Source organism: Syngnathus floridae, unplaced genomic scaffold (genome assembly GCF_059516105.1).
Source record: "Syngnathus floridae isolate MCC-2025c unplaced genomic scaffold, RoL_Sflo_1.0 HiC_scaffold_48, whole genome shotgun sequence".
In the NCBI taxonomy this organism is placed as follows: Eukaryota; Metazoa; Chordata; class Actinopteri; order Syngnathiformes; family Syngnathidae; genus Syngnathus; species Syngnathus floridae.
In genome coordinates this window covers 247,098-269,497 of record NW_028284077.1, presented here as the reverse complement: position 1 = coordinate 269,497, position 22,400 = coordinate 247,098, and the positions used below count along the sequence as shown (strand labels likewise).

Below are 22,400 nucleotides of genomic sequence, written 5' to 3'. Positions count from 1 at the left end.
TTTTTGTGCTACCTTCCTCCAGCAACGAACTAAGTCATGCGTACTGCAAGTGTGTGATGAGGTGGCTTACGCAATGAAGAGGATTGCTAGTAGCGGCGTTGACCCCACTTCCAGGGTAGTTTAGGCCCGCCCTTTGGGAATCCCTCAGGGCAGCGATCTGCTGCTCGGCAGCCTGAGTCTGCAGCTGAAGGCGGTGGACGTGGCCGGCCCCAGGGCTTCATCCAAAACACTAACCGCTCTGTCTTTCAGCTTGATCTCATCCGTCTGGATGTACAAACGGGGAGCGCTCAGGCAGGCGGGCAAACTCATTTGCCAGAATTGTGACAAAAACAAAGAGAGCAACCGGCCAATTTTGTTCTTGAATCGACTAGAACACCTTTGCTGTGACAAAAGCGAAGCGAGCAACCGGACATTTTCTTCTTGTGAAATAGAATAGAATAGAATGCCTTAGGTGTCATTGCACTGCAGGTATACAACGAAATTGGGAACATAGTCACGCACCGCGCATCTGATCAGTCCTACCAGTCGGCGGATCTCCCTCTCGCAGTCTCTCTTGGTTCGGCTCAGCTCCTCCCGATGCTGGTGATGAGCCGATCGGAGCTCGGCCGCTCGGGACTGCCAGGCCTGCTGGGCCGCTGCCAGGGCTTCTTCCGCGCTCCTGGTGGAGGCGACACCGCTCGGTCTCCCGACACCGCCGCGTCTCCTCCACCTCCGCCAGCAAAGCGCCCCCCCTCCTCACCTGAGCAGACATTGCGCCACACCGGGCCGTTGAGACCGCAACGGAGCGCCGCGACGCTTACTGGGGACAAGCTACACAATACGGTAGCGGCCGCATCGAAGCCCGACGTGGCGTGCGGATAGTCAGACACGGATAGAGCGGATCACCTTGTCCATGGAGCCGTCCCTCAGGCTGAGGACCAAGGCATTCAGTCGCTGGATCTCTCCATCTTTGATTTTGATCACTCTCATCAGCTCCATTTCATGCTGCCGCAGTAATGTCTCCCTGGTAATGGCTAACTCTTTCTGCTTCTCCTCATGGAGTTTGCTTTTGAGTTCCGTCATGGCGGCGGTGGCACGGTGGTGCTCCGCCCGCAGGTCCTGACTTCTCTCTCTCTCCAGACAGCTGACCTGACATGACTTAGACTTAGACAAACTTTATTGTCATCTTGTCTGCACATGGTGCATACAAAACGAAATTCCGTTGCATACGTCTTACAACAAAGTAGTGATATTGCAGTTGAATAGAAGTAACATATCCTATGAAAATATATATATATACATATATACTATATATATATATATATATATATTAAAAATAAGTATAAAGTGCAGCAGTGATAATTATGCAATAGTGCAAGTAGGCAAAACAGTATTCAAGAGTGTGCAGAGGAATGCTAAACCATGTATTAAACTTCTATTTAAAGGGTTTATACAAGTTCAGTAAAGTTGGTAGTGCGAGATAGTGCAAGATAGAGGTCCGTAGTGTCATAAAGTACAGTTCTGTGAATGTGTGATGCAGAGTTCAGTTTAGAGCTCAACAGTTCTAGTGTTCAACAGTCTGATGACAGCAGGGAAAAAGCTGTTGCAGAACCTGGTGGACCTGCAGCGGATGCTGCAAACCTCTTCCCAGAGGGCAGCAGGGAGAACAGTCCATGGTGGGGGTGTGATGGGTCATTGATGATGTTACGGGCACGGGACATGCAGCGCTGAGATGAAATGTCCTGAATGGAGGGAAGAGGAGCCCCTATGATCCTCTCTGCTGTCCTCACCACTCTCCTCACGTTCTTCCAATCGGAGGCGGTGCAGCCTCCACACCACACAGAGAGACAGCTTGTCAGAATGCTCTCTATGGTGCTCCTGTAGAACGTCCTCATGATGGGTGGGGGCAGGTGGGCTCTCCTCATCCTCCGCAGGAAGTACAAGCGCTTCTGTGCCCTCTTGACCAGTGCCGTAGTGTTCATAGTCCAGGTGAGGTCTTCTGTGATGTGGACCCCCAGGAATTTGGTGGTGCTGACCACCTCCACAGCTGAGCTGTTGATGATCAGTGGAGCGTGGTGAGGCTGTTTTTTCCTGAAGTCGACGATGATCTCCTTCATCTTCTCCTCATTCAGGATCAGGCTGTTTTCTCTGCACCAGCCCACCAGCTGCTCCACCTCCTCTCTGTAGTCCAGGTCGTTGTTGTCTCTGATGAGCCCCACCACCGTTGTGTCGTCTGCTGACTTCACGATGTGATTGGTGGTGAACCTGAGGACGCAGTCGTGTGTCATCAGGGTGCACAGCAGGGGGCTCAGGACGCAGCCCTGAAGGGAGCCTGTGCTGAGGGTGATGACATCAGAGGTGTTCTGTCCGACCCGGACTGACTGAGGTCTGTTGGTGAGGAAGTCTAGCAGCCAGTTGCGAAGGGGGGTGTTGAAGCCCAGGTGTTCCAATTTTCCTACCAGATGCTGTGGGATGATGGTGTTAAACGCTGAGCTGAAGTCCAGGAACAGCCTCCGCACATGGGTGTTCTTCTCCTCCAGGTGAGCCAGGCTCAGGTGAAGAACGGAGGAGATGGCGTCCTGAGTGGAGCGGTTTTGCCGGTCGGCAAACTGGAACGGGTCAAATAATAGGGGGAGTCTGGAAACGATGTGACCTTTAAGCAGCCTTTCGAAGCACTTCATCATAACCGGAGTCAGTGCAACAGGCCGGTAATCATTAAATGAGGTGATTTGAGGTTTCTTCGGCACCGGAATGATGGAGGCAGTCTTAAAGCACGCCGGCACTGTGGCTTGGCCCAGCGAGGTGTTAAAAATGTCTGTGATGACCCCAGCCAGATGACTTGCACATTCCCTGAACACACGCCCAGGAATGTTGTCGGGGCCAGGGGCCTTACAGGGGTTGACTCTCCTCAGGGTCTTCAACACATCGGCGGAGTCAAGGCAGAGTACCTCCTCTTCCTGATGGGGGACAGTTTTAACTGCTGGAGTGCCGTTTAGTGCCTCGAACCTCCCAAAGAAGTTATTTAGACCATTTAGAAAGTCAGCATCAACTACACCCACCGGGGGGGGGGAGGGTGAGTTGTAGTCTGTAATCGCCCGTATGCCTTGCCACATACTCCTGATGTTTTTGACGTCGTGGAAACGATCCTGAAATTTTCGACTGCGGTCTCGCTTCGCTATCCTGATGGCACGGTTCAAGTTGGCTCTCGCTGTCCTCAGTGTCTCCTTGTCGCCAGACTTGAAGGCAGAGTTCCGCGCTCGTAGCGTTTGACGTACCTCCTCAGTCATCCAGGGTCGTTGGTTGCCCCGGGTGATGATATTCTTAGTGGTGCTGACGTCCTCGGTGCATTTGTTGATGTAGGCTGACACAGTCATGGCACACGCATGTCTAATCTACATCGGGAAAACTGGGAGGGAGGGAGGCAGGCAGGGAGGCAGGCAGGGAGGCAGGCAGGGAGGCAGGCAGTGTCTGTCTGTTGAGGTTTTCACCTTGTTCTTCTCCTGCTGAAGTTCTAACTGGACGTCCATCAGTTTGGTTCTCAGCTCGTCATTGGCGGCCTGAAGGGCGTCCGTTCGCTCCGCCTTGGCCCGCCCTGCCGGAGCTCGTTTGGACATCTCTTACTCGAGTCTCGCCCGGTCGTCAGTCAGAGATCACAACATTTGTACCTGGAGAGCACAAACGCAGCGCTGTTTTCCACTGGCTTCGAACTCAACTTCAATCGGTACCGTAACTTACAACATCATAAACATAGAACTAGCTTGACTTATTCATTGAATAAATGCATTTGGTTCTTCAAAACTGCATCACGCAACATAGCGTGACCGAGACGGCCGTTATCCACCTGCGTGAAGTTATTTGGTGAAATGAATGAGATGTTTAAGACACCATCGTTCTGTCTCTATGTAGATGAAGGGAAATAATCGATTGCTGAAGGTCCAAAGGTGTTGTGATAAACAAATAAACATATTAGTGATTAGTGACATATTTGTGATAAACATATTAGGCAGGATAATCACATATGTTAACGTGACTGCCCACACTGTATTTATTTATGGTTATTTGTTAAATCGAGTACTGTTAGACATGAAATAGGAAGTGTTTAACATAAATGGAAGACGAAAGGGGTACTCACCATTGTAGCTCCTGCTGGTCAATGATACGAGCCTCTTCTTGCAGTGGAAAACATACAGCCAACAAACACCGTGGAACCTAAAGGAATGAAATTAAACATTAACATTTAGCCTCAACCAACATTCACAGATACAACGCAACGCAAACTACACAAACGTAAATCTTTTTAAACACAATGAGTTGTACTTACCGTGTACGCTCTAGACGGTCCACTTGCAAGCGGAAAATAAAGGTATTTCTGTTGATAATCGTCGTGTTTGTATCCGGTGTCTCGCTCAAGGCCATTGCGCCCACAGATTTGAATTTTGGCGAGAGTTCAGCCTATTGACGTCATTTCCGCGGTGTAATACCCGCATATCTGAAACGGCAAAGTTAAGAGTAGAGTTAAATAAAGTTTTTAGTCAACGCAATAATTTACAACCGTTGACCAGTCGAAATAATCGTCGAAATTTGGCGTCTGTGGCTGGAAGCAGACGCCGAGTTCGACATTCCTCCCAAACGCCACACTCCCTCGCTTTTCAGGGCTAAAAAAAAACAGTTGTAATTACCTTGTACGCTCTAGACGGTCAAGTTGCAAGCTGAAAACAAAAATATTTGCCTTGTTAGTCATCGTGTTACTAACCGCTGTGTCTTGTTTGCCAGAACTGCCGCTTTCCTACTTCCTGTTGCAAGCCACGCCCACGGATTATAATTTTGCCGTGAGTTCCGCCTATTGACGTCATGTCCGCGTCACATGACTGCGACGTAATATTATCTAAAACTGTTTGTGCGGTATTGTGTTGTTCTGTGCGGTATTGTGTTATTCTGTGCGGCGTCGTGTTGTTCTGTGCGGCGTCGTGTTGTTCAGTGCGACGTCGTGTTGTTCAGTGCGGCATGGTGTTGTTCAGTGCGGCATGGTGTTGTTCAGTGCGGCATGGTGTTGTTCAGTGCGGCATAATGTTGTTCAGTGCGGCATAATGTTGTTCAGTGCGGCATGGTGTTGTTCAGTGCGGCATGGTGTTGTTCAGTGCGGCATGGTGTTGTTCAGTGCGGCATAATGTTGTTCAGTGCGCCATAATGTTGTTCAGTGCGGCATGGTGTTGTTCAGTGCGGGATGGTGTTGTTCAGTGCAGGATGGTGTTGTTCAGTGCGGCATGGTGTTGTTCAGTGCGGGATGGTGTTGTTCAGTGCGGCATGGTGTTGTTCAATGCGGCATGGTGTTGTTCAGTGCGGGATGGTGTTGTTCATTGCGGCATGGTGTTGTTCAGTGCGGCATGGTGTTGTTCAGTGCGGCATGGTGTTGTTCAGTGCGGCATGGTGTTGTTCAGTGCGGCATAATGTTGTTCAGTGCGGCATGGTGTTGTTCAGTGTGGAAAGGTGTTGTTCAGTGCAGGATGGTGTTGTTCAGTGCGGCATGGTGTTGTTCAGTGCGGCATGGTGTTGTTCAATGCGGCATGGTGTTGTTCACTGCGGGATGGTGTTGTTCAATGCGGGATCGTGTTGTTCAGTGCGGCATAATGTTGTTCAGTGCAGCATGGTGTTGTTCAGTGCGGCATGGTGTTGTTCAGTGCGACATAATGTTGTTTAGTGCGGCATAATGTTGTTCAGTGCGGCATAATGTTGTTCAGTGCGGCATGGTGTTGTTCAGTGCGGCATGGTGTTGTTCAGTGCGGCATGGTGTTGTTCCGTGCGGCATGGTGTTGTTCAGTGCGGAATGGTGTTGTTCAATGCGGCATGGTGTTGTTCAGTGCGGGATGGTGTTGTTCAGTGCGGCATGGTGTTGTTCAGTGCGGCATGGTGTTGTTCAGTGCAGGATGGTGTTGTTCAATGCGGCATGGTGTTGTTCAGTGCGGGATGGTGTTGTTCAGTGCAGGATGGTGTTGTTCAGTGCGGCATGGTGTTGTTCAGTGCGGAATGGTGTTGTTCAGTGCGGCATGGTGTTGTTCAGTGCGGCATGGTGTTGTTCAGTGCAGGATGGTGTTGTTCAATGCGGGATGGTGTTGTTCAGTGCGGGATGGTGTTGTTCAGTGCAGGATGGTGTTGTTCAGTGCGGCATGGTGTTGTTCAATGCGGCATGGTGTTGTTCAGTGCAGGATGGTGTTGTTCAGTGCGGCATGGTGTTGTTCAATGCGGCATGGTGTTGTTCAATGCGGCATGGTGTTGTTCAGTGCGGCATGGTGTTGTTCAGTGCGGCATGGTGTTGTTCAGTGCAGCGTAATGTTGTTCAGTGCGGCATGGTGTTGTTCAGTGCGGAATGGTGTTGTTCAGTGCGGCATGGTGTTGTTCAGTGCGGCATGGTGTTGTTCAGTGCGGGATGGTGTTGTTCAGTGCAGGATGGTGTTGTTCAGTGCGGCATGGTGTTGTTCAGTGCGGCATGGTGTTGTTCATTTCGGCATAATGTTGTTCAGTGCGGCATAATGTTGTTTAGTGCGGCATGGTGTTGTTCAGTGCGGGATGGTGTTGTTCAGTGCGTTATAATGTTGTTCAGTGCGGCATGGTGTTGTTCAGTGCGGCATGGTGTTGTTCAGTGCGGCATGGTGTTGTTCAGTGCGGCATAATGTTGTTCAGTGCGGCATAATGTTGTTCAGTGCGGCATGGTGTTGTTCAGTGCGGGATGGTGTTGTTCAGTGCGGGATGGTGTTGTTCAGTGCGGCATGGTGTTCAATGCGGAATGGTGTTGTTCAGTGCAGGATGGTGTTGTTCAGTGCGGCATGGTGTTGTTCAGTGCGGCATAATGTTGTTCAGTGCGGCATGGTGTTGTTCAGTGCGGCATGGTGTTGTTCAGTGCGGCATGGTGTTGTTCAGTGCGGCATAATGTTGTTCAGTGCGGCATGGTGTTGTTCAGTGCGGCATGGTGTTGTTCAGTGCGGCATAATGTTCAGTGCGGCATAATGTTGTTCAGTGCGGCATGGTGTTGTTCAGTGCGGGATGGTGTTGTTCAGTGCAGGATGGTGTTGTTCAGTGCGGCATGGTGTTCAGTGCGGGATGGTGTCTTTCAGTGCGGCATGGTGTCGTTCAGTGCGGCATGGTGTCTTTCAGTGCGGCATGGTGTCGTTCAGTGAGGCATGGTGTTGTTCAGTGCGGCATGGTGTTGTTTAGTGCGGCATGGTGTTGTTCAGTGCGGGATGGTGTTGTTCAGTGTGGCATGGTGTTCAGTGCGGCATGGTGTTGTTCAGTGCGGTATCGTGTTGTTCAGTGCGGTATCGTGTTTCTCAGTGCGGTATCGTGTTGTTCAGTGCAGTATCGTTGTGTTGTTCGTATTGTGTTTAACACTTAGCCTCTAACACTTAGCCTCTAACACTTAGCCTCTAGCATCTAGAAGGTAAATAAATAGGAAGGAAGGACTCACCGGTGACGTCTTCGCCCACGTCCAAGCGTTGTACTTTGTATTTTCATCCTTCTGACAGTGGAAAACATAGCCAACAAACACCGTGGAACCTAAACGAATGAAAGAAAACTATCATTTGGCCACAACCAACATTCACAGATACAACACAATGTGACGTGCGGGGTTGAGGTTAAAGGTTGAGTGAAGGGCCCTCGTTTTAAACTACTTTTTTGAAAAGGATTGGGAACAAGTAAGACGTATTTAATTTATTTAATGGGAAGTAGTAAGAGCTATTGAATTTAATCTATGTATTATATTCTATTGTATTGTATTCTGTTGTATTCTTTTGGATTGTATTCACACTAACCCCACTAAAACTTCAGCCCACAAAAACTCGCCTCTGGCGCCTAGCCTCTGGCACTTAGCCTCTAACACTTAGCCTTTAACACTTAGCCTTTAACACTTAGCCTTTAACACTTAGCCTAGAAGGTGAATAAATAGGGTTAAAGGTTGAGTGAAGGGACCTCGTTTTAAACTACTTTTTTGTAAAGGAGTGGGAACAAGTAAGACGTATTTAATTTATTTAATGGGAAGTAGTAAGACTTATTAAATTTATTTAATCTACTTTTCTTCCCAGGCAAAATTTGATGTGCTGCAATTCCAAATTTCCAAAGTGAATGAAGGAATGAAGTCCTTTAAATTATGATTTTGTATAAATACTAGGCATTAACACAAAATCGACGGCACAAAATGGGCAGACTTTACTTGTTTGAAAAGGACTGGTTACAAGACAGACTTTTTTAATTTATTTAATGGGAAGAAGACTTATTTAGTTTAATTGATCTATTTTTGTTCCCAGGCAAAATTCGATTTGCTGCAATTCCAAATTTCCAAAGTGAATGAAGGAAAGAAGTCGTTTAAATTATGATTTTGTTTAAATACTAGGCATAGACACAAAATCTACGGCACAAAATGGGCAGACTTTACTTGTTTGAAGAGGACTGGTTACAAGACAGACTTTTCTGATTTATTTAATGGGAAGAAGACTTATTTAGTTTATTTAATCTATTTTTGTTCCCTGGCAAAATTGGATTTGCTGAAATTGTATTTTGCCAAATCTTGCCTTGAGACCTGATAGGAAGTATTAAACGCTTAGTTAAATCAATACAAGTTGGTAATAAGAGCGAGTAATGTTGGTTGAACCGATGAATGAAGGTTGAAAGCAATTTAAATTATGACTTTGTATAAATACTAGATATTAACAGAACATCTACTGCGCGAAATGGGCAGAGTTTACTTGTTTGAGAAGGAGTGGCTTATTCAAAACTAAGATTTATTTAATCTGTTTGTTCCCAGGCAAAATTGGATGTGATGCAATTCCAAATTTCACCACATGATGGTGCCCAATTTTGACTTCATAGGACATATTAAACACTTAGCTTGTTATTATGTTCAAGGTAATCAGATTTGTTTATTATTCTAATGGCCTCTTCAAAACTATTCTGGATTACTACTTTGGATCTATTCTACATTACTTGGCAACAACATACTCTGTAACAGATTAGGCAGTATAATCATATCTGTTAACTTGAGAGTGCCCACACTCAATCTACTTATCGTGATGTGTTAAATCAATTACTGTTAGACATTATTTGTCTGATAATCTACCAAATCTTTGAATTGAAGAATTTGTGATTTAATTAATAGCTTGTTGTTATGTTAAGGGTAATCAGACTTGTATATAATTCTAATGGCCTTCTTTTGAAAACTATTCTGAATTACAACTTTGGATCTTATATTACTTTGCAACAATCTACTCCGTGACAGATTAGGCAGTATAATCACATATGTTAACTTCAGTGCCCACACTGTATTTATTTATTTATGGTTATTTGTTAAATCAAGTACTGTTAGACATGAAATAGGAAGTGTTTAACATAAATGTTATGGCTACTCACCATTGTAGCTCGCTCCTGGTCAATGATACGAGCCTCTTCTTGCAGTGGAAAACTTGCAGCCAACAAACACCGTGGAACCTAAAGGAATGAAATTAAACATTAACATTTCGCCTCGACCAATTTTCACACGTACAACGCAACGCGGCTACACTTCTGCTATTACAAACGTAAATCTCCTTAAACACAATGAGTGTTACTTACCGTGTACGCTCTAGACGGTCCAGTTGCAAGCAGAAAATAAAGATATTTCTGTTGATAATCGTCGCTGCTCAGTGGCTCACGGCCATCGCGCCAACAGATTTGAATTTTGGCGGAGGTTCGGGCAATTACGTCATATCCACGGCACATGACTGCGACGTAATACCCGCTTATCTGAAACGGCAGTTAAAAGTAGAGTTACATCAAGTTTTCTTGGAACCTAAACGAATGAAAGAAAACTATCATTTGGCCACAACCAACATTCACAGATACAACACAACGTGCGGGGTTGGGGTTAAAGATTGAGTGAAGGGCCCTCGTTTTAAACTACTGTTTTGAAAAGGAGTGGGAACAAGTAAGACGTATTTAATTTATTTAATGGGAAGTAGTAAGACTTATTAAATTTATTTAATCTACTTTTCTTCCCAGGCAAAATTTGATGTGCTGCAATTCCAAATTTCCAAAGTGAATGAAGGAATGAAGTCCTTTAAATTATGATTTTGTATAAATACTAGGCATTAACACAAAATCGACGGCACAAAATGGGCAGACTTTACTTGTTTGAAAAGGACTGGTTACAAGACAGACTTTTTTAATTTATTTAATGGGAAGAAGACTTATTTAGTTTAATTGATCTATTTTTGTTCCCTGCCAAAATTCGATTTGCTGCAATTCCAAATTTCCAAAGTGAATGAAGGAAAGAAGTCGTTTAAATTATGATTTTGTTTAAATACTAGGCATAGACATAAAATCTACGGCACAAAATGGGCAGACTTTACTTGTTTGAAGAGGACTGGTTACAAGACAGACTTTTCTGATTTATTTAATGGGAAGAGGACTTATTTAGTTTATTTAATCTATTTTTGTTCCCTGGCAAAATTGGATTTGCTGAAATTGTATTTTGCCAAATCTCGATTTGAGACCTGATAGGAAGTATTAAACGCTTAGTTAAATCAATACAAGTTGGTAATAAGAGCGAGTAATGTTGGTTGAACCGATGAATGAAGGTTGAAAGCAATTTAAATTATGACTTTGTATAAATACTAGATATTAACAGAACATCTACTGCGCAAAATGGGCAGAGTTTACTTGTTTGAGAAGGAGTGGCTTATTCAAAACTAAGATTTATGTAATCTGTTTGTTCCCAGGCAAAATTGGATGTGATGCAATTCCAAATTTCACCACATGATGGTGCCCAATTTTGACTTCATAGGACATATTAAACACTTAGCTTGTTATTATGTTCAAGGTAATCAGATTTGTTTATCATTCTAATGGCCTCTTCAAAACTATTCTGGATTACTACTTTGGATCTATTCTACATTACTTGGCAACAACATACTCTGTAACAGATTAGGCAGTATAATCACATATGTTAACTTGAGAGTGCCCACACTCAATCTACTTATCGTGATGTGTTAAATCAATTACTGTTAGACATTATTTGTCTGATAATCTACCAAATCTTTGAATTGAAGAATTTGTGATTTAATTAATAGCTTGTTCAGGGTAATCAGACTTGTATATAATTCTAATGGCCTTCTTTTGAAAACTATTCTGAATTACAACTTTGGATCTTATATTACTTTGCAACAATCTACTCCGTGACAGATTAGGCAGTATAATCACATATGTTAACTTCAGTGCCCACACTGTATTTATTTATGGTTATTTGTTAAATCAAGTACTGTTAGACATGAAATAGGAAGTGTTTAACATAAATGTTATGGCTACTCACCATTGTAGCTCGCTCCTGGTCAATGATACGAGCCTCTCCTTGCAGTGGAAAACTTGCAGCCAACAAACACCGTGGAACCTAAAGGAATGAAATTAAACATTAACATTTCGCCTCGACCAATTTTCACACGTACAACGCAACGCGGCTACACTTCTGCTATTACAAACGTAAATCTCCTTAAACACAATGAGTGTTACTTACCGTGTACGCTCTAGACGGTCCAGTTGCAAGCAGAAAATAAAGATATTTCTGTTGATAATCGTCGCTGCTCAGTGGCTCACGGCCATCGCGCCAACAGATTTGAATTTTGGCGGAGGTTCGGGCAATTACGTCATATCCGCGGCATTTGACTGCGACGTAATACCCGCTTATCTGAAACGGCAGTTAAAAGTAGAGTTACATCAAGTTTTCTTGGAACCTAAACGAATGAAAGAAAACTATCATTTGGCCACAACCAACATTCACAGATACAACACAACGTGCGGGGTTGAGGTTAAAGATTGAGTGAAGGGGCCTCGTTTTAAACTACTGTTTTGAAAAGGAGTGGGAACAAGTAAGACGTATTTAATTTATTTAATGGGAAGTAGTAAGACTTATTAAATTTATTTAATCTACTTTTCTTCCCAGGCAAAATTTGATGTGCTGCAATTCCAAATTTCCAAAGTGAATGAAGGAATGAAGTCCTTTAAATTATGATTTTGTATAAATACTAGGCATTAACACAAAATCGACGGCACAAAATGGGCAGACTTTACTTGTTTGAAAAGGACTGGTTACAAGACAGACTTTTTAAATTTATTTAATGGGAAGAAGACTTATTTAGTTTAATTGATCTATTTTTGTTCCCTGCCAAAATTCGATTTGCTGCAATTCCAAATTTCCAAAGTGAATGAAGGAAAGAAGTCGTTTAAATTATGATTTTGTTTAAATACTAGGCATAGACACAAAATCTACGGCACAAAATGGGCAGACTTTACTTGTTTGAAGAGGACTGGTTACAAGACAGACTTTTCTGATTTATTTAATGGGAAGAGGACTTATTTAGTTTATTTAATCTATTTTTGTTCCCTGGCAAAATTGGATTTGCTGAAATTGTATTTTGCCAAATCTCGATTTGAGACCTGATAGGAAGTATTAAACGCTTAGTTAAATCAATACAAGTTGGTAATAAGAGCGAGTAATGTTGGTTGAACCGATGAATGAAGGTTGAAAGCAATTTAAATTATGACTTTGTATAAATACTAGATATTAACAGAACATCTACTGCGCAAAATGGGCAGAGTTTACTTGTTTGAGAAGGAGTGGCTTATTCAAAACTAAGATTTATGTAATCTGTTTGTTCCCAGGCAAAATTGGATGTGATGCAATTCCAAATTTCACCACATGATGGTGCCCAATTTTGACTTCATAGGACATATTAAACACTTAGCTTGTTATTATGTTCAAGGTAATCAGATTTGTTTATCATTCTAATGGCCTCTTCAAAACTATTCTGGATTACTACTTTGGATCTATTCTACATTACTTGGCAACAACATACTCTGTAACAGATTAGGCAGTATAATCACATATGTTAACTTGAGAGTGCCCACACTCAATCTACTTATCGTGATGTGTTAAATCAATTACTGTTAGACATTATTTGTCTGATAATCTATCAAATCTTTGAATTGAAGAATTTGTGATTTAATTAATAGCTTGTTCAGGGTAATCAGACTTGTATATAATTCTAATGGCCTTCTTTTGAAAACTATTCTGAATTACAACTTTGGATCTTATATTACTTTGCAACAATCTACTCGGTGACAGATTAGGCAGTATAATCACATATGTTAACTTCAGTGCCCACACTGTATTTATTTATGGTTATTTGTTAAATCAAGTACTGTTAGACATGAAATAGGAAGTGTTTAACATAAATGTTATGGCTACTCACCATTGTAGCTCGCTCCTGGTCAATGATATGAGCCTCTTCTTGCAGTGGAAAACTTGCAGCCAACAAACACCGTGGAACCTAAAGGAATGAAATTAAACATTAACATTTCGCCCGGACCAACATTCACACGTACAACGCAACGCGGCTACACTTCTGCTATTACAAACGTAAATCTCCTTAAACACAACGAGTGTTACTTACCGTGTACGCTCTAGGCAAAATTGGATGTGATGCAATTCCAAATCTATCTGAAACGGCAGTTAAAAGTAGAGTTACATCAAGTTTTCTTTTTTAATCAACACAATCATTTACAACCGTTGACCAGAAAGAATCGTCGAAATTCGACGTCCCCCACAAACGCCACGCTCACTCGCTTTTCAGGGCAACAAAAGTACTTCTTTTTAAAAACGATGAGTTGTACTTACCGTGTACGCTCTGGACGGTCCAGTTGCAAGCAGAAAATAAAAATATTTCTCTTGTTAGTCGTATGTTACCATCCGCTGTGTCTTTGTCAACATCGCCGCCATTTTCCTACTTCCTGCTGCGAGACACGCCCACGGATTTAAATTTGGGCGGAAGCTCTTTCCATTGGCGTCGTTTTCGCGTATAGCAAATCCGATTGGTTGGGAAGGGGGCACGGTTATGCAGCCGAGGAGTCCTGTGATCGGTGGGATGTAAAGTAGGCGTCGACGTCACGTCCGCGTCACGTGACCACGACGTGGCAGACGTCAAATAGCAACCGCTGTTTTGTTTAGTAGACTTACAGTTGTTATGCATTGACATAATGGCGCACACACCAAATAGATTTAAATAAATTAAATAATTCTTCTGCCCACTCTCTTTTAAACAAGTTAACTCTCCCCGCGGATTTGAATTCCGGCGAAAGTTACGCCCATCGACGTCACGTATGTCACGTGACCACGACGTGGCAGATGTCATATAGCAACCGCTGTTTTGTTTAGTAGATTTACAGTTGTTATGCATTGGCATAATGGTGTGCACTCAAAATAGATTTAAATAAATTAAATATTTCTTCTGCCTACTCCCTTTTAAACAAGTTAACTCTGCCCACGTCCATTGACGTCTTGTCTGCGTCACGTGACCACGACGTAGCGACGTCATATAGTAACCGCTGTTTTGACCAGTAGACTTAGTTATTATGCGTTGACATAATGGCGCACTGGTTAGCATGGCCACCTCTTAAGCATGATGATGCGGGTTCGACGCCTGATCAATGTTAGCATGGAGTGAGCTGAAGTGCATGGCGCTGAAGATTTGAATCTTTGAAATGCGCTGAGGTCTGACATATCAGGCAGAATGGTTTGCCATCACGTTCAACAAAAAATAGAAACTTTCCCACTCTGATTAAAACGTCCTGTGTTCATCTACGTATTTTCGTTTTGCTGTGCATCTTTTCCCTGCCATTTCGAGAGCCCAATTGACACTCATAGTTTAAAGAAATGTGTTTGCCCATCCTACTTTGTGGAATTTCACCACATGCGCTTTTGACCAAAATACCAAATTGAACTCAAGTGAAGCCAACACGCACAACCCCCCCCCACACACACACACACACACACACACACAAATGTTGATATGAACATAAAAGAGCCGCATGCGGTTCGGGAGTTGCGGCTTGGCCAAACCTGTACTATACAACTTTATTTGTATAAAATTTTCACAACAGCTGTCACACAAACAAAGCGGGAAAAACCGAAGACGTGCGTGTTCCGCCCACGCTGGATTTATTTGCACCTTTGAAAAGACACCGTATTGCCGCAGATGTGGCAAAGAGTACTTTTGGGCATCTGAGACGGAAGGATGTCCAAAGCATCACGTCACCTGCTCTGGTAGGCATGGTGGTGGGACGTTGAGGTCAACCGCTTTGGGGTTGGCTGACTCTTTGATCGCAGGATGCCACACACTTGAAGACAGAAGCAGAAAAGCAGAGCTAAATGCAAAATGTACTCACCGGTGACTCCAATTTTTTTCCCCCCTGAAGAAACAGCTGGACGGGTGGCCCCGGCTGGCCAGTGGGACTCTTGTTATTCTGACCCTTTTTAGTGCGCGTTTGGGGCAACAACCGTTTTTTGTGGCGCTCTCTTCTGGTTCAAAAGTGCCCTGCATGTGAATTTGCTTTTCCTGCCTTCTGATTGGATGAGCGCCGGTGTGACGCGGTGCCTCTGTCACCGTGGCGGGGGGTATACGTTGGCATCGGAGCGTCTGCCAACGTCTGAGACCGGCTGGCAGTGTATCGGAGGTGTCGAGTGCGGTGCCGCTGGAGCTCACTCACCAGCTGGTGTTAGGGCCACAGAATGAAGGCCAAGGAGAAGAATAGAAAGAGAAACAGAAACTTCTCCTCCAATTGTTTGATTTGTCTCTTCTGAGCTTCGATGAATTCTTTCAGCTCTTTGTTCCTCTAGGACGGACAAATGGAAAGTGGCATTCAAAAGCCAGTAAGCGTGCAAGTAAGTGCCGGGCTGGCTTTGGGCCCTTACCTGTTGCGCGCTGTGCAGCAGATCCATTCTCTCTTGGAGGATGCAAGCGTCGCGCTCCCTCAACTCGCACATCAGGGCTCGCTTCCATTGGTCCACGGCGCTCCTAAGCTCTTCTCTCTGATCCGCCGTCAGCACGTCATTCACGCCAGCGTGGCTGGCTTTTTCGCCGTCCGTGGCGGGGCAGTCCCGCTGCGGTAGCGCCTCGTACAACATGGCCTCCAGCTCCAGGATCCTCTGGGCCGCAATCCTCGTCCATCAGTGGTCCGGCGGGAGATTTGAGGGCGGCTTACCTTATGAGCCTGGTCCATGGAACACTTCCTGAAGTCCAACTCTTCATCCAGGTAGCCCTTCTGCTTGCAGAACATATCCTAGCACAGCTCAAGGTCAGAATTGTTGGGGCACATTGCCGGAGTTCCCCTTGGCTGATGTCGCGTGTCTGTCTACCTTCTCACTTTCAATGTCCAACATCTTCTGTTGAAGTGCTGACTTGGTCACTTTGATGTATTCTAACCACTGAGGAAAGGCTGCTGTCACATAAGCAGAATGCGAGAGCGTGCGTGGACGTGCGCGTTACCTTCTCGGCTAGGGTGAGAAGGGTCCTGGCGTGAATCACGACCACCTGCTCCTCGTTGGTGAGATTCTGCAAGAGCCCAAAGGCACAGCGTCAACAAGCTTCTTTCAGCGCAAAGCCTTCCAAAAGTCACATTTGAGCCGCCGAGTCTCGTGGAGTGCGAACATAAGGAGTTCGACATACACTTACGGCGTTATAGCCCAGGATGTCCAGCTTCTTCATCAGATCACTGATGACGATGTCCGGGGGAAAGGCGCAAGGAGCAATGTAAGGTGTTCTGGGACCTCGGGTTAAGGTTAGGGTTGCGAGGGACGCCTTACGTACGCTCACGCCCTCGGCCTCGCAGTAGATCTGCAAAGGGCTGAGGCCGTCTGGGAAACGGACTTGCAGAAACTTCAAGACGGGGGAGCGCCACTCCCTCTCCTGAAAGGCAGAGGCATGCATCCGTCCGTCCGTCCGTCCGTCCGTCACATCTCTGGCCTCAACACGCTTGTGCGAGTCTTCCCACCTCCAGCTCCAGGATGCGGAACTCAAGCAGTTCGTTTTGGTCTCGGATATCCTGGATGTGCTCTTTCAGACGCGCTTCTTCCGCCTCCATCCGCCTGACCTGAAAAGACAGTCAGACCTCATCTGCGGGGCTTCCCGACAGGTGTGACGCCAAGCGACTCCGCCCAGCGCCTTTCTTTCCGTCACCTTTTCGGCCAACTGCTGATTGCTCTGACGCAGCAGCTGCTTCTCCTCCACCCACTTGACATTCTAGAAGAGACAAACGCGTGGACAGCTTTGGAATGTTGTGTCATTTTCATCCACAAATTCTTTGGTTGACTGGAAAATGACATTTGCTTTTCTCCGCATTTTCCCAGCCACGTTCGGGGGGGGGGGGGGGGGGGGGTTGGTCCAGTAATGCCAGACGGATGAGTGACTGAAGAATGTAGCTATTTTGTCTGAGAAAAAGGTGTGCTCATTGATGAGCTTACCTGTCCTTGTTGCTTCAGCGCTGACTCCAGATCTGCTACTCTGCTTTGATAGTGACCCATTTCTACCATCAGCTTTTCTCTGGTCTGAAAGGAGGAGGAGGGAGGCTCCTCCTCCTCCTTTCAGACCAGAGAACACCCGAGGCTGGGTGAGAACGGGGAGGCTGCGACCCGGCCGGGGGTTGCGGGAAGGGGCGCCACCTTGATCTCCTTCTCGGCGTCGTAGTCCCCTTTCGCTGGTCTGGGCTAGCAGAGCGTAGGCTCGTTGCAGCGCTTGATATTCTTGCGTCAGCTGGCGGTAGCGAAGCTCCGCCTCTTCATGCACATACCAATGCAACACAGCACTAGTACCAGAATCAGTCAGACCGGCGACAAAGCACCCGCGACGCAAAGACGAGTCCGATTCCAGGCTGAAGAGGAATGTTTGGTGCCAATACGCTGGCAGAAATGGCGGGCTACCTCTTCGGGTTCCGTGTCGGGGGTTCTGTCGGTGTGAAAAGACAAGGACGATCCGTCCGAGTCCACCAACACGTCTTCGTCGTAGCCGTAAAATGTTTCGATGACCTGCGGGCGCGGAAGCAAACATCTCTCTGAACAAACTGAAGCGACACCTCACGATGAATCGACGAGAGGAACGATAGCGAGAAAAAGGCCATTTCATCTTGCGCAACACCAAGCAGCCGCAAACAAACAGACTCACCTTGCAGGACCTCACGCTTTGTTCCTCCTCAGAGATTCTCGACGTCGGTATCGTAGCAGCAAATCTCTCTCCTGTCGACACAAATAATCCGCCTTTGAGATTCTTTGGATGCAAAGGGAACGAACGGCTCCGGCGCAGAAACAAACGCGACTCACAATGACATTTCTGACATGAGCTCCTGTCTCCAGAGCCTGAAAAACACGTCACCGGCGATGATTGGAGGGACGCTCGTCTTTTCCAAAAGTGACAACTACAGGGTGTGTCAGGGTTTTCCAGATTATCTTTATCGTATCATTGTGTTGCTTTGACTTTGACTGCGACCTGTAATAAATAATATTATTTATCCCTTATTTATCCCTATCGCTTATCCCTTCCTACACAAAGTCGTAAAACACCCCTTGCTATGTTTTGACTAGAGGTCAAGGGCTTCCTCTATTCAATCCACTCTTACACCCACCCTGTTTCTCTTAATTAAAATGCTCGTGCAGGAGCCGAGAGTCAGACTTCATTCGTACAACGGATGGACTCTCCACCTGCAGGTGTCCAAAAGAACTTACTTGTCTCCCGTGTGGTTCTTGCAAAATAAGTTGGAGCGAGCGCAACTCTAACAGGGTGCATTTTGCCACTAGCTGCCTACGGACAATGACGTCGCGCTCGCGGCTCATGGTTGACGGGCTGAGCAGCCGGGCAAGTCCGTCGTTTTCAGCGCACAGCGAGTGGCAAAGGCGCTGACAAAACGGGAGCTTTGAGCTGCTGAAAACGGCAAAACAAGTCTAAAGCGTGTTCAAACGCGTGCGCACAATGCTCCTGCTTGAAAGGTCGGAATTTAAGGGGCCAATTTTTTGGATGGCGGCCGCCGGTCAAGCTTTGGACGGAAAAGGTTTCCTGGCGACAGCGAGCGAGCGCGGCGCTGCCGTACGTGCACCGAGTCGCCTGCCTGAAGACCTTGGACAAGTCGTCGATGATGTGCCGCTGCTCCACAACTTGAAGGAACTCCATTTCACCGTCCTGCTGGCCGCAACCGCGGTCCAGGTCATTGAGCGAACTAGGCCTTCTCTGTGGAACACAAATGCAGTGGACTCTGTTGGCACGCCGCCGTTGTCCGCGTCGACTTACCAAGCTTGCCATCTCCTCGTTCTCCTGGGTGACAAAGCGCACTTTGTTTTCAAGGCGACACAGCACCAGCGAGAGTTCTTCATTCTTCCTGCTCAGGCGTTTGTTTTTGTACAGGAGTGGCAGAAACTGGCTTTCTGTTTCTCTCAGTCGCTTTAGCTGCAAGCATGAAGTGCGGGATGTGAAAGACGCACAACACGCGGGCCAGAACGTATCCATTCCTTTTGCATCGGTTTGAACGGAATCGTGGCTTTGGCTCCCAATAAAAGACATCTACCAGGCAACCGACTCGCCGCGCCGCTCAACTAATAAGCAAGCGCAATGGGTGCCTCGCTGGATGGCGCGCATCAAACGTAGCGCAAACCTTCAAGCGTGCCATCAATAAATTACCAGTTCATTGCGCTCTTCAGAAAGCAGGGCGTTTCGATCCTCCAGTTTCCTGATGACTGCGCTGAGCTCAGCGATTTTCAGATGAAACCGTCGCGTGTCCCGATCCTCCTGAGACTGAAAACGCCCCGCAACACACACACACAAGCACTCGTTCAAAGTTCAAAACTGTTTTTGTGCTACCTTCCTCCAGCAACGAACTAAGTCATGCGTACTGCAAGTGTGTGATGAGGTGGCTTACGCAATGAAGAGGATTGCTAGTAGCGGCGTTGACCCCACTTCCAGGGTAGTTTAGGCCCGCCCTTTGGGAATCCCTCAGGGCAGCGATCTGCTGCTCGGCAGCCTGAGTCTGCAGCTGAAGGCGGTGGACGTGGCCGGCCCCAGGGCTTCATCCAAAACACTAACCGCTCTGTCTTTCAGCTTGATCTCATCCGTCTGGATGTACAAACGGGGAGCGCTCAGGCAGGCGGGCAAACTCATTTGCCAGAATTGTGACAAAAACAAAGAGAGCAACCGGCCAATTTTGTTCTTGAATCGACTAGAACACCTTTGCTGTGACAAAAGCGAAGCGAGCAACCGGACATTTTCTTCTTGTGAAATAGAATAGAATAGAATGCCTTAGGTGTCATTGCACTGCAGGTATACAACGAAATTGGGAACATAGTCACGCACCGCGCATCTGATCAGTCCTACCAGTCGGCGGATCTCCCTCTCGCAGTCTCTCTTGGTTCGGCTCAGCTCCTCCCGATGCTGGTGATGAGCCGATCGGAGCTCGGCCGCTCGGGACTGCCAGGCCTGCTGGGCCGCTGCCAGGGCTTCTTCCGCGCTCCTGGTGGAGGCGACACCGCTCGGTCTCCCGACACCGCCGCGTCTCCTCCACCTCCGCCAGCAAAGCGCCCCCCCTCCTCACCTGAGCAGACATTGCGCCACACCGGGCCGTTGAGACCGCAACGGAGCGCCGCGACGCTTACTGGGGACAAGCTACACAATACGGTAGCGGCCGCATCGAAGCCCGACGTGGCGTGCGGATAGTCAGACACGGATAGAGCGGATCACCTTGTCCATGGAGCCGTCCCTCAGGCTGAGGACCAAGGCATTCAGTCGCTGGATCTCTCCATCTTTGATTTTGATCACTCTCATCAGCTCCATTTCATGCTGCCGCAGTAATGTCTCCCTGGTAATGGCTAACTCTTTCTGCTTCTCCTCATGGAGTTTGCTTTTGAGTTCCGTCATGGCGGCGGTGGCACGGTGGTGCTCCGCCCGCAGGTCCTGACTTCTCTCTCTCTCCAGACAGCTGACCTGACATGACTTAGACTTAGACAAACTTTATTGTCATCTTGTCTGCACATGGTGCATACAAAACGAAATTCCGTTGCATACGTCTTACAACAAAGTAGTGATATTGCAGTTGAATAGAAGTAACATATCCTATGAAAATATATATATATACATATATACTATATATATATATATATATATATATATTAAAAATAAGTATAAAGTGCAGCAGTGATAATTATGCAATAGTGCAAGTAGGCAAAACAGTATTCAAGAGTGTGCAGAGGAATGCTAAACCATGTATTAAACTTCTATTTAAAGGGTTTATACAAGTTCAGTAAAGTTGGTAGTGCGAGATAGTGCAAGATAGAGGTCCGTAGTGTCATAAAGTACAGTTCTGTGAATGTGTGATGCAGAGTTCAGTTTAGAGCTCAACAGTTCTAGTGTTCAACAGTCTGATGACAGCAGGGAAAAAGCTGTTGCAGAACCTGGTGGACCTGCAGCGGATGCTGCAAACCTCTTCCCAGAGGGCAGCAGGGAGAACAGTCCATGGTGGGGGTGTGATGGGTCATTGATGATGTTACGGGCACGGGACATGCAGCGCTGAGATGAAATGTCCTGAATGGAGGGAAGAGGAGCCCCTATGATCCTCTCTGCTGTCCTCACCACTCTCCTCACGTTCTTCCAATCGGAGGCGGTGCAGCCTCCACACCACACAGAGAGACAGCTTGTCAGAATGCTCTCTATGGTGCTCCTGTAGAACGTCCTCATGATGGGTGGGGGCAGGTGGGCTCTCCTCATCCTCCGCAGGAAGTACAAGCGCTTCTGTGCCCTCTTGACCAGTGCCGTAGTGTTCATAGTCCAGGTGAGGTCTTCTGTGATGTGGACCCCCAGGAATTTGGTGGTGCTGACCACCTCCACAGCTGAGCTGTTGATGATCAGTGGAGCGTGGTGAGGCTGTTTTTTCCTGAAGTCGACGATGATCTCCTTCATCTTCTCCTCATTCAGGATCAGGCTGTTTTCTCTGCACCAGCCCACCAGCTGCTCCACCTCCTCTCTGTAGTCCAGGTCGTTGTTGTCTCTGATGAGCCCCACCACCGTTGTGTCGTCTGCTGACTTCACGATGTGATTGGTGGTGAACCTGAGGACGCAGTCGTGTGTCATCAGGGTGCACAGCAGGGGGCTCAGGACGCAGCCCTGAAGGGAGCCTGTGCTGAGGGTGATGACATCAGAGGTGTTCTGTCCGACCCGGACTGACTGAGGTCTGTTGGTGAGGAAGTCTAGCAGCCAGTTGCGAAGGGGGGTGTTGAAGCCCAGGTGTTCCAATTTTCCTACCAGATGCTGTGGGATGATGGTGTTAAACGCTGAGCTGAAGTCCAGGAACAGCCTCCGCACATGGGTGTTCTTCTCCTCCAGGTGAGCCAGGCTCAGGTGAAGAACGGAGGAGATGGCGTCCTGAGTGGAGCGGTTTTGCCGGTCGGCAAACTGGAACGGGTCAAATAATAGGGGGAGTCTGGAAACGATGTGACCTTTAAGCAGCCTTTCGAAGCACTTCATCATAACCGGAGTCAGTGCAACAGGCCGGTAATCATTAAATGAGGTGATTTGAGGTTTCTTCGGCACCGGAATGAT

At 46.7% G+C, this 22,400-nt stretch overlaps 1 long non-coding RNA gene across 1 annotated transcript; it reads right to left on the bottom strand.

The window, feature by feature from the left end:
- Nucleotides 1-7,447: 7,447 nt before the first annotated feature.
- Nucleotides 7,448-11,678, bottom strand: LOC148378376 (uncharacterized). Its single transcript, XR_015855950.1, has 3 exons — nt 11,513-11,678; nt 11,312-11,389; nt 7,448-7,527 (listed from the first exon to the last, which is right to left on the bottom strand). It is a non-coding gene; the product is annotated as an uncharacterized LOC148378376 (long non-coding RNA).
- Nucleotides 11,679-22,400: the final 10,722 nt, after the last annotated feature.